This window comes from Octopus bimaculoides, chromosome 12 (genome assembly GCF_001194135.2).
Source record: "Octopus bimaculoides isolate UCB-OBI-ISO-001 chromosome 12, ASM119413v2, whole genome shotgun sequence".
NCBI lineage: Eukaryota > Metazoa > Mollusca > Cephalopoda > Octopoda > Octopodidae > Octopus > Octopus bimaculoides.
In genome coordinates, this window is record NC_068992.1 from 4,173,831 (window position 1) to 4,183,450 (window position 9,620).

The 9,620-nt window shown below is 36.0% G+C and overlaps 1 long non-coding RNA gene across 1 annotated transcript in view; it reads right to left on the reverse strand.

Annotated features, from left to right (window-relative positions):
* Positions 1-9,620, reverse strand: part of LOC128249187 (uncharacterized) — a 54,426-nt gene that overhangs the window by 33,016 nt on the left and 11,790 nt on the right. The window lies entirely within an intron of this gene.

Consider the following 9,620-nt stretch of genomic DNA (forward strand, 5'->3'; position numbering starts at 1 on the left):
TATATATATATATATATATGTCCTTTATCGCTTGAGAACCGGTGCTGGTGCGTTTACGCACCCGTAACTTAGCGGTGCGTCAAAGAGGCCGATAGACTAAGTACCAGGCTTTGAAAGATATAGTTATTCCGGTCAAACACACAAACACACACACACACGAAAGAATAGAGAGGAAAGATGTAAACACAGCCAAACGTACTTACATATTCAAAAAGTGTGTAGATAAAGGTGTAGAAATAAGTGAAGCCATAAAATAGAGCTAATTCGATATCTCATTTGTAATCCCTGTATATCGCCTGGCTTATGTTAATGCCGATGTAATTTAATATATCCCCCTCTTGTGCTCAGCCACAAAATATTAGCATTTAGAATGATAATATTGGTGTATTTGGGGAAATGATGGATCTCTGGGTTAGGTCCCCTTTGAGTTTGGATCCCGTTGGAATTTCTTTATCTCTGGTTGTCTGGATTCCGTAAAATAATAGTTTCTAACGTAGTTGAAATGCTAAAGTGTGATTCAATGCAGATATTTGATTGGTCCATTATTTTATCTACACTAGATAAAGGGCATAATTGACTTCTGTTGCATTTGAACTCAGATCATACCGAACGCGTATGAATCACGGAGGAGATTTTGTCTAAAGCTTTAACCGCATTGTCAGTTTATTACTTTTAGGTGGGGTGGGCTGAGTCGAGGAAGCGGTAATATAATCTTCTCTGCTCTAGCCAGAAGGCCCGAAGTTTTGGAGGAGGAAACCAGTCGATTAGATCGACCCTATTACGCAACTGGTACTTAATTTATCGATTTATCGTAAGTTTGCGGTTCTGCAAAAGAGAATAAAAACCAGACTTTAAAATAAATACTAGGGTCGGTTTGTTCAACTAAAGACTTCGAAGCAGTGCCCCAGCATGGCCGCAGACCAGTGGCTAAAACAAGTGAAAAAAAGACGTGGTGGGAAATGTTAAGTGTTGTGTATATTTGAGATAGATAGAATGATAGACAGATAAACGATAAGAGATAAGAAGAAAATCAGGTAAAAATAAAAATTAGTTGGAAATCAAGATCTATATCGGTCGTCTGCTTTATTCAATCTTGTGAATGGTCAGTAAGTCTGTTTATTCAGACGTCTGTTCGCCAAAATAAGCTGGTCGTTCTAGTTGTTGCCTGACATGTATGTCTGGAAATAAATATATTTGTATTGATTGATTTTATTTTTATGTATATTTTGGTTTTCGACTGTTTTTCGATAGTTGTTTTCGATTCCTTTCTCTCTTTTTTTTTTAGCTGAATAATAAACACAAATATTTAATATCTCTTTTGTAATTTGTCTTATTATTTTACTGTTTTTTTTACCTCTCTCTCTCTCTCTCTCTCTCTCTCTCTCTCTCTCTCTCTCTCTCTCTCTCTCTCTCTCTCTCTCTCTGCAGAACTGACGACCAAGTCGATTCGACACAATGTTTTCCTTCTTTTTCTTTTTTTTTAATTCTTTGGTTAAGACACTTAACTCTCAACAGCTCACTCTATCTTCGTGTAAATAGGTAATACAGCGTGTTATAAATCATTGCTGTAAACGCTGTAAAAACTGATTAATAATTTGTTAATCATTAGACTTGAGTTCAATTCCTACTGCTGGACAACGTGCCCTATCCAGAAGAGGAGTGTCTTTTACTACCTGCAGAAACCACAGAAATTCTACAATTGATTGAAATATGATATATTTCTTGTCTTAGCTAAAACGCATGGCTTAGTGGTTAGGGTCTTCAAGTCCTGGACCAGGAGGCGCATTGTGTCCTTAAGCAAGGCGCCTCATTCCATATCACTCCAATCAACTCAGATGAAAATTAGTAGAAGCTGGTTGCTAGCACAGCTGTCTTTCTCCTCCAGCTGTTACACGCTAGATGTTCTGCAGGGTCAAGGATTTGTCGTGGACCCCTGAATATGGCTATATCAGTTCGGCGTTAAGTAATCACTTAAAAACAATTTGCAAAACTGCGGTATATGTTACCAAGTAAAACTCGCTCGTGAAATCCGTAGTTGTGAAATGAATTCTGATTTCCTTAATCGCGGTTTCGAATCTCAGAACGGGCGATGTATGTGTTTATGAGCGAAACACCCTAGCTCCAAACGGCTCTGGTAGATGGTAATGGCGAACTTCTGCCGTCTATTTAAAACACATGACTCCTAGAACAATTACATATTAAAAATTAGTAAGAAAACAATATCCATGTAATTCTAAAGTCACCTTTTTCTTTAATAATTTCTTATTTTTCTTATTACTAATTAATAATCTTTCACAACTCAGATTCTTAAAATGAATTTATTGTCTTTCTGTGCGAAACGATCGTCTACCGAATTGAATAAATATTTTATCCCATATAAACATCTAATCTCCTCCATTTATGAAAAATATGATTGAATTTGTCGAACTTTGTTCTATAACTTAACTTATATACTTAATATATTTATATAACTTTTCTTATCTGCGCCATTTTACACGAGTAAATTCTAAGTAATGTATGAAGAATCAACATTAGAAATCTTTGGAAACTAATGCAATTAAGGGACGAATCGTCATTCAACCATTTGATATATATATATATATATATATATATATATATATATATATATATATATGTATGTATGTATATATATATATACACATATATATATATGAAATATATGTATATATATATGTATGTATGTGTGTATGTAGGTATGCATGCATGTATGTATATATGTATGTATATACAAATAATTGTAAGGGTAATTTACCCAATGTTTCTGCTGTTCTAACGGCGTCTCTGCGTTCGAAAATATATTATCATCTTATTTGTATCTATATACACCTTTCGGCGCTTATAAAAAATAAACATAAAACAAATGTTAGCTTGTTTATATTTATTCACGTGATTACAAATATATATGTCTTAATATACATGAATGTATGTATGCACGTATGTATGCATGAATGTATGTGTGTATATACATACGTATATATGAGTGTATATACATACATACATACGTATATCTATGTAGGTGTCTGTATATATATATATATTAGTTTTCTCCCGGAGTACCATGTCCGGTGCTCTTGTTGTTATACATAATACATTATATTTTATTTGCTTTAAGGACGTCACATTAATTTCACTATTTGCGCTGTAATTATTTCTGATGCACGGTTAAAGTTTACGATTGGGGCTGTTTAATGGAGTACAATATTTTATTGGTTTTTAGTGTGTCTACCTTATATATGTTTTATTTTTTCAAATTCTAATTTAATTTTGTTTATCATATTCTTCAAGCTACTAAATTCATTCATTTGTGTTAAGAATAGGTCTTTCCTGTTATTTGGAGTTAGCTGTGTTAGGCTTGGCGCACTGTGTTACTTGTTTAGTTTTCCTTCATTTCTGATAGTGTGTGATGTGCTGCTTTCATATTCTTTTCTGCTGTACCTGGGTATATATTTTATTCCGAGTTTCGTTTTTCTTTTTTCTGTATTAATTTGATTGAATATTTCTCTAGTATTTTTTTCCATTTTCCTTTCCAAATAAATATATTCGGTTGTTTTATAATGTCTCCTCACCTTTTGATGGTCTTATATTATGTGGTCGCCTACCTGGCTGTATTGCTTTTTTCTCCAGATTACGTTAGTGGATCCTGTGATACTTTCTTAGGACATATATATATATATTTTTCTTCGGACCTCTCTTTTTCTCTCTCTTATTCTTTTGCCTCCTCTTTTCTCTCACTATTCTATCCTATTACTCTGTCACTCTCTCGCCCTCACTCCTCCTCCTTTGCTCACGTGGCTCCTACGTGACCATCAACCATTTTTCTTTCTTTCGCTCCGTTGTAGTTGGAACAATGAATGGGGTTTATCGGTTACACCTTTTCATCTTTCAGACGACGGACCCACCTGCATACATTGCTATAATCTAAAGTATTGTCCTCAAAGACATTTTTTAATCGTCGGTGAATGTTCACAGGGGTTTCCCCCTCAGCAACAAGAAATTCAATCACTGCTCTTTGTTTTTGATGTAACTCTAAGGGGGGTAGCCATTTTGAATTTTCCTTACCCCTCTAAAAACCTGAAAAGTAAGAATCAAAATATTTCAGAACGTAAATGATGTAATCCTTTATAACTGGGACATTTTCCAGTTATTTTTTATCAAAAACTTCACATGAAATAAAGAAAATGGCATTGCTTTTTGACTCACCCTCGTATTTCTCCCTGGGACATTTGCTTCGTTCTGTGGCTTCATATACTGTCACCTTACGCAATTTCATTTTCTTTTTTCGAATAATTTTCGCGTTTTTTATTTTTTTATTCTAAATATTTTAGGATTATCTTTTTGTCTTTAATTTGTTTCAGTCTTACTGACTGCGACCATGCTGGGGCACCGCTTTGAAGGGCTTTGTAGTCAAAGAAGTCGGCCCTAGGACTTACTTTTTTTAGCCTAGTACTTAATCTATCGCTCTTTTTGTAGAATCGCTAAGTTACGGGGACATAAACACACCGACACCTGTTGTCAAGCGGTTGTGTGGGCGACACACAGACATAAACACAGACACACATACACATACATATACGACAGGCTTCTTTCAGTTTCCAAATCAATTCACAAGGCTTTGGTAGGTCTGAAGCTATAGTAGAAGACACTTGCCCCAGGTATCACGCTGTAGGACTGAACCCGGAACCATGTAGTTAGGAAGCAAGCTTCTTACCACACAGCGACGCCTGCCCCTAATATCTAAAATAGTGTATTTCCTATATCGTGTAAAATTCTTTCTACTAAAGGTACAAAACCGGAAATTATGGGGAGAGCCCAAGTAGATTACATCGACCCCAGTACATAACTGGAACCTCGTCCCCGAAAAGATGAAAGGCAAATTCGACCTCAGCAGAATTTGAACTCAGAACGTAGTGACGGGCGAAATACCGCTAAGCATTTCGTCCAGCGTGCTAACGATTGTGCCAGCTGGTCATTAGTTTTTCTCCATATCTTTGGTATAACACTGTGATAATCTTGAGTTTATGTGAAGTAAAAAGACAGCATGTGATAAATTGACACTGAAATTGAGACAAAAACTATTCATTGGATAAAGCGGATAATGCCATTGTCAATGTCCTTCAGAATTTCTTCAGTTAATAAAATTTCGAAGAATTAATCAAAATTCTCATCTGAAACCCCGTGGTGTATTTGAAAATATAATTGATGTCAGCAGCGGTGTTTTTGAAAACTAATCCCTCATATTCACCAATCAGTTTTCGAGGCTGTTATTTCCGTTTTAATATTCACTGCATTGCAATGTCTCTTCATGCATCAATGTTTTGTTGTTGTTGGTTTGTTCTTATTCACGCAGTTAAATAACCCTTTGGTTTTTTTTTTTTTTTTTTTTTTTTTTTTTGCTGTTGAGCTTTGAAAGGCGCGTGATTTCACTCAAATCCCAACTTTGCCTTTAATCCTTCCGGGTAAAATCAAATACCGTATTTCCAGCATACAAATCGACATTGCATGTAGTATAAACATTGTAAGCGTTAGCATTGAAACGTCGTCGCTATCTTTCCAAAATCTGCTGCATTGCACAAAGAATTTTCCTCCCAGCAAAGTCGTCTTGGTGTATAAGTCGACCTATCTATTCTATCTTGAAAATTCGACTTGTATGTCGGAAAATACAGTACCAGTTATGTACTAAGGTCGATTTAATCGACTAACCACACACTTACAAGCTGCTGGCCTTGTACCTAAACCAGAAATTATTAGAGTGTTGTGGATTAATAAAATTGTTAGAACGTCGGACAATATATTTGCAGCATGACATCCAGTTCTTAATGTTCAGAGTTCAAATCAAACCGAGGTCAGCATTGCCTTTCATTATTTCGGGGCCAATAAAATAAAGTAGTAGTTGTGGGATGGAATCGACTGTTATCGAAGGAACCCTATAATTTCATCACCATCATCGTCGTCACCGTCATCGTCGTCATCGTCGTCGTCGTCGTCGTCGTCGTCGTCGTCGTCGTCATCATCATCATCATCATCATCATCATCATCATCATCATCATCAACAAACTGATAGTGTATTATTATTGTCATTGTTGTTGCAGATATCATTTTCTCACACAATGTATGACCCTCTTTCTTTATTACAGACTTGAAATCTGCTATCGTTTTCAAACAAGGAGAGGTGGAACATTATAACGATTGTACTGTTTCTTGGAGCATTTGTAGCCCGAATATACAAAACCGCTTCTGTATGGCTATATTATATAGATTTAGTTGATTCCCCTAAAAAGAATCAATAACAGTATGTTAAAGGAAAGTAGGTTGGCGAAGTTCATAATATGAATACAAATGTCGCTCAATGATTGGCAGGTTATTAACTCTAGATCCATTTCAGCTTTATCTTGTTCGATAAAACGGAAAAACTAAAGCTAAAATGGACACCTGTAAAGAAACGGTAGCGACAACTGCAAGAACAACAAAAGATTTTCTTCACAATGGATATAATAGTAGCTAGACAAGATCATTTAAAATGACTAGAATATTTTGGATTATAGGCCCTGCTTCAAGATGGCGACAAGTGTAATTGTAATTAAGTCGATAAGAGAATAAACATTTCGCATCCTCTCTAGCTAAGGAATGTAATTCTTATTCTACCATCGGCGTTTTTACTGTAATTAGCCTCGAACACGACAGTATACCATTTCTAACAACGTTACGGTTACCGGGCCGCAAAAGAGCAGACAATGACTGTGAGAGGAATAATTTTAAGACAAATAATAATAATGATTTTAAATGTTTGGCACAAGATCAGTAATTTGCGCGAGTGGGGTGATGGTGTGAAAGTAGATTACATCGATCCCAGAAGGCCTGAAATTTTTTGTGAAGTGCGCTAAATCGAACTCAAAAGGATGAAGGGCAAAATGGACTCCGGCAGAATTTGAAGCCAGAAAATAAAAACAGATGAAATGCTACGAAGCGTGCTAACGATTCATACAGCTCGCCTTAACAACAATAACAACTACAACAACAAACATAACAACAATAACATAGACAATAATGATAGCAACAACAGCAACAACAACAATAATGGTAACAATAATCGTGTTGATGATGATGATTGTGGTGGTGGTGGTGATAATGATTATGATGATAAACCGTTCAATCTTAAGTCTACTATTTAGCCGGTCATCAAATATGCGAAATATGAAAATATTTCTTTCTTTGGACTGGAATTGAAAACAACCCCTTTTGTATCCATAAATTACAAATGAAGAAAGAAAAAACAAAGATTAAAATGAAAATCCCTCATTAGTGGCGCGCTGAAAAGTCTTGTAATGGTTTGTGGTTAGATTAACGGGTTATTAACACTTCATGTCTTAATCTTTACTTCATTCGATCTGAAGAAACATTTAAATGCTTTGTAGTCATGAAAACAAAGACGAAATATCAGATTGCAACAAAGAATTTGTACGGAAAGTAATCTATGCAGGAATTAGCTTTTCAATAATTCATGAAATACTGTCTGTGTGAGTAAAATTTTACCTTCGCTAAATGATATAATAAAAGGAAAACTGCTGCTGTTTGAAAAGTCCTATACAGAGTTCTTCAAAACGAATGAACCGATTTCATTATGTAATATTTTAGCAAGGAAAAGCAATAGAAAACTCCAGCTGAGTCCCAAGTATTTACTCACAATCTACTTTTATTTCCTGTCTTACAATTGTTCAATGTGGCCACCACCTGCAGCACGGACAACATCGATGCGATAAGAGAAATTCCTCCCTTGCTCTTTGTGCTTGGCCTGCATGATCCCCAGACCTGACCGTGTGTGATTTTTTTCTTGTGGGGATATGTAAAAGTTCGCGTTTATGTTCCACAAGTACCACAATGCGCCAAGCCTAACACATAACTCCAAATAACAGGAAAGTCCTATTCTTAACTCAACTCAGTGGATCGTGGTATGCTGATCGTGGTATTTCTCGCTGTAGACAGCTCACAGATCCATGCATTTCAGAGTGGTTATCTCCTCTTTAGCCATACAGTACGGAAACGAAGGCGCTGCGAACTTGCGGACTGACACGAGACACACATCCCTCTTATGATATTGCCATCATCGCTTAATGATTGGTTGCACTACTCGCCTCGTATTCAATTTACTATTCCAGTTGCTAAACAGCGCAACTAATCATTGAACAATGACAAGAATATCATATTTGAAATGTTAACAAGTTTGTATTTATACTCATCACAGCTCAGCGCTGTCACCACAAAACACTTTATTTCACGTTGCTCTCTCTTTCCACAAGGGGAAATGTTGGCCTGGTCGCTTAGTGAGCGGGGTGGCGTCATTTGAAGTCTAAAACAATGCAAAAGCGCATTGTGACCAGCGATGTGTGACAAAATTTTATAGCCTGGTCGGTCATGTAATCACGTAATATATGTATATGTATGTGTATATGTGTGTGTGTGAGTGCGTGCGTGTGTATCTATGTGTATATCTGTCCCCCATCAGTGCTGTTAGTTTGTTTACAGCCCCCATAACTTAGTAGTTCGGCAAAAGATACTGATAGAATAAGTCCCAGACATTAAAAATAATAGATACTAGAGTCGATTTGTTTGACTAAATACCTTTAAGGTGATACCCCAGCATGGCTGCTGTCCAATGATTGGAGCAAGTAAGTGATGAAACGTTAAACTTCTGATGAAAATGAATCGCACGATCCGCATTATGATTGTTCCCTATAATCATTTCACAAATTTTAGGGAAACTAGGATTGTGCCAGCGTCCCTTTGCTCATCCTTCATAAATCTAAACTCGGACGACGTAAGATAGAAATATCTAAAATTTAAGGCGCGCTAATGTTGTAAACGACCCTATCGGGGTCTGGATTGGAAACTCTTCTCCTTACGTCATTCATGACCTTTAGATTTGTGTGGCTTAAATTCTCAAATAAATATACATATATACAAATAATAATGTTGATATTTATTCAGAATTTCGGTGTTAATAATTAATACTTTTAATTTTCAAAATATGAATTATCCATCAACAATTGAGAAACGTTCTTTATTTTATATCCCGGAGATCTAGGTTATGGAAAATGCGAAAGTCATTCCTACCTCAATGATATGCTTCAAAGACCACATGCTGATAATTAATCAATCAGGCGTATGCGCACAAAACACGCACGCACGAGTACACACACGTGTGTATGTACGCACGTATGTATGCATGTATGTATGTATGTATGTATGTATGTATGTATGTATGTAATGTATGTATGTATGTATATATGTATGTATGTATGTATGTTTGTATGTATGTATCACTACTCACTCTCTCCCTATATATATGTATATATCCATATATTTATGTGTGTGCGCATGCGCGTCTCTCGTTATATTTTTACGTATTTTCACTTGTTGATGTCCTTTTCGTATTCTGTGTTTTTTTTTTTTTTGGTATTTTGTCCTGTACTTATCTCTCGTGTGTTTACGTGGTTTTCGCTCGTTGGTGATGTCCTGTACTTAATGTGGACGCAATGAGACTGAACCCGAATCAAATCAATGGGTCGGCGATTAGTCAAAAATTCAGCTTCGATCGCAAAGTG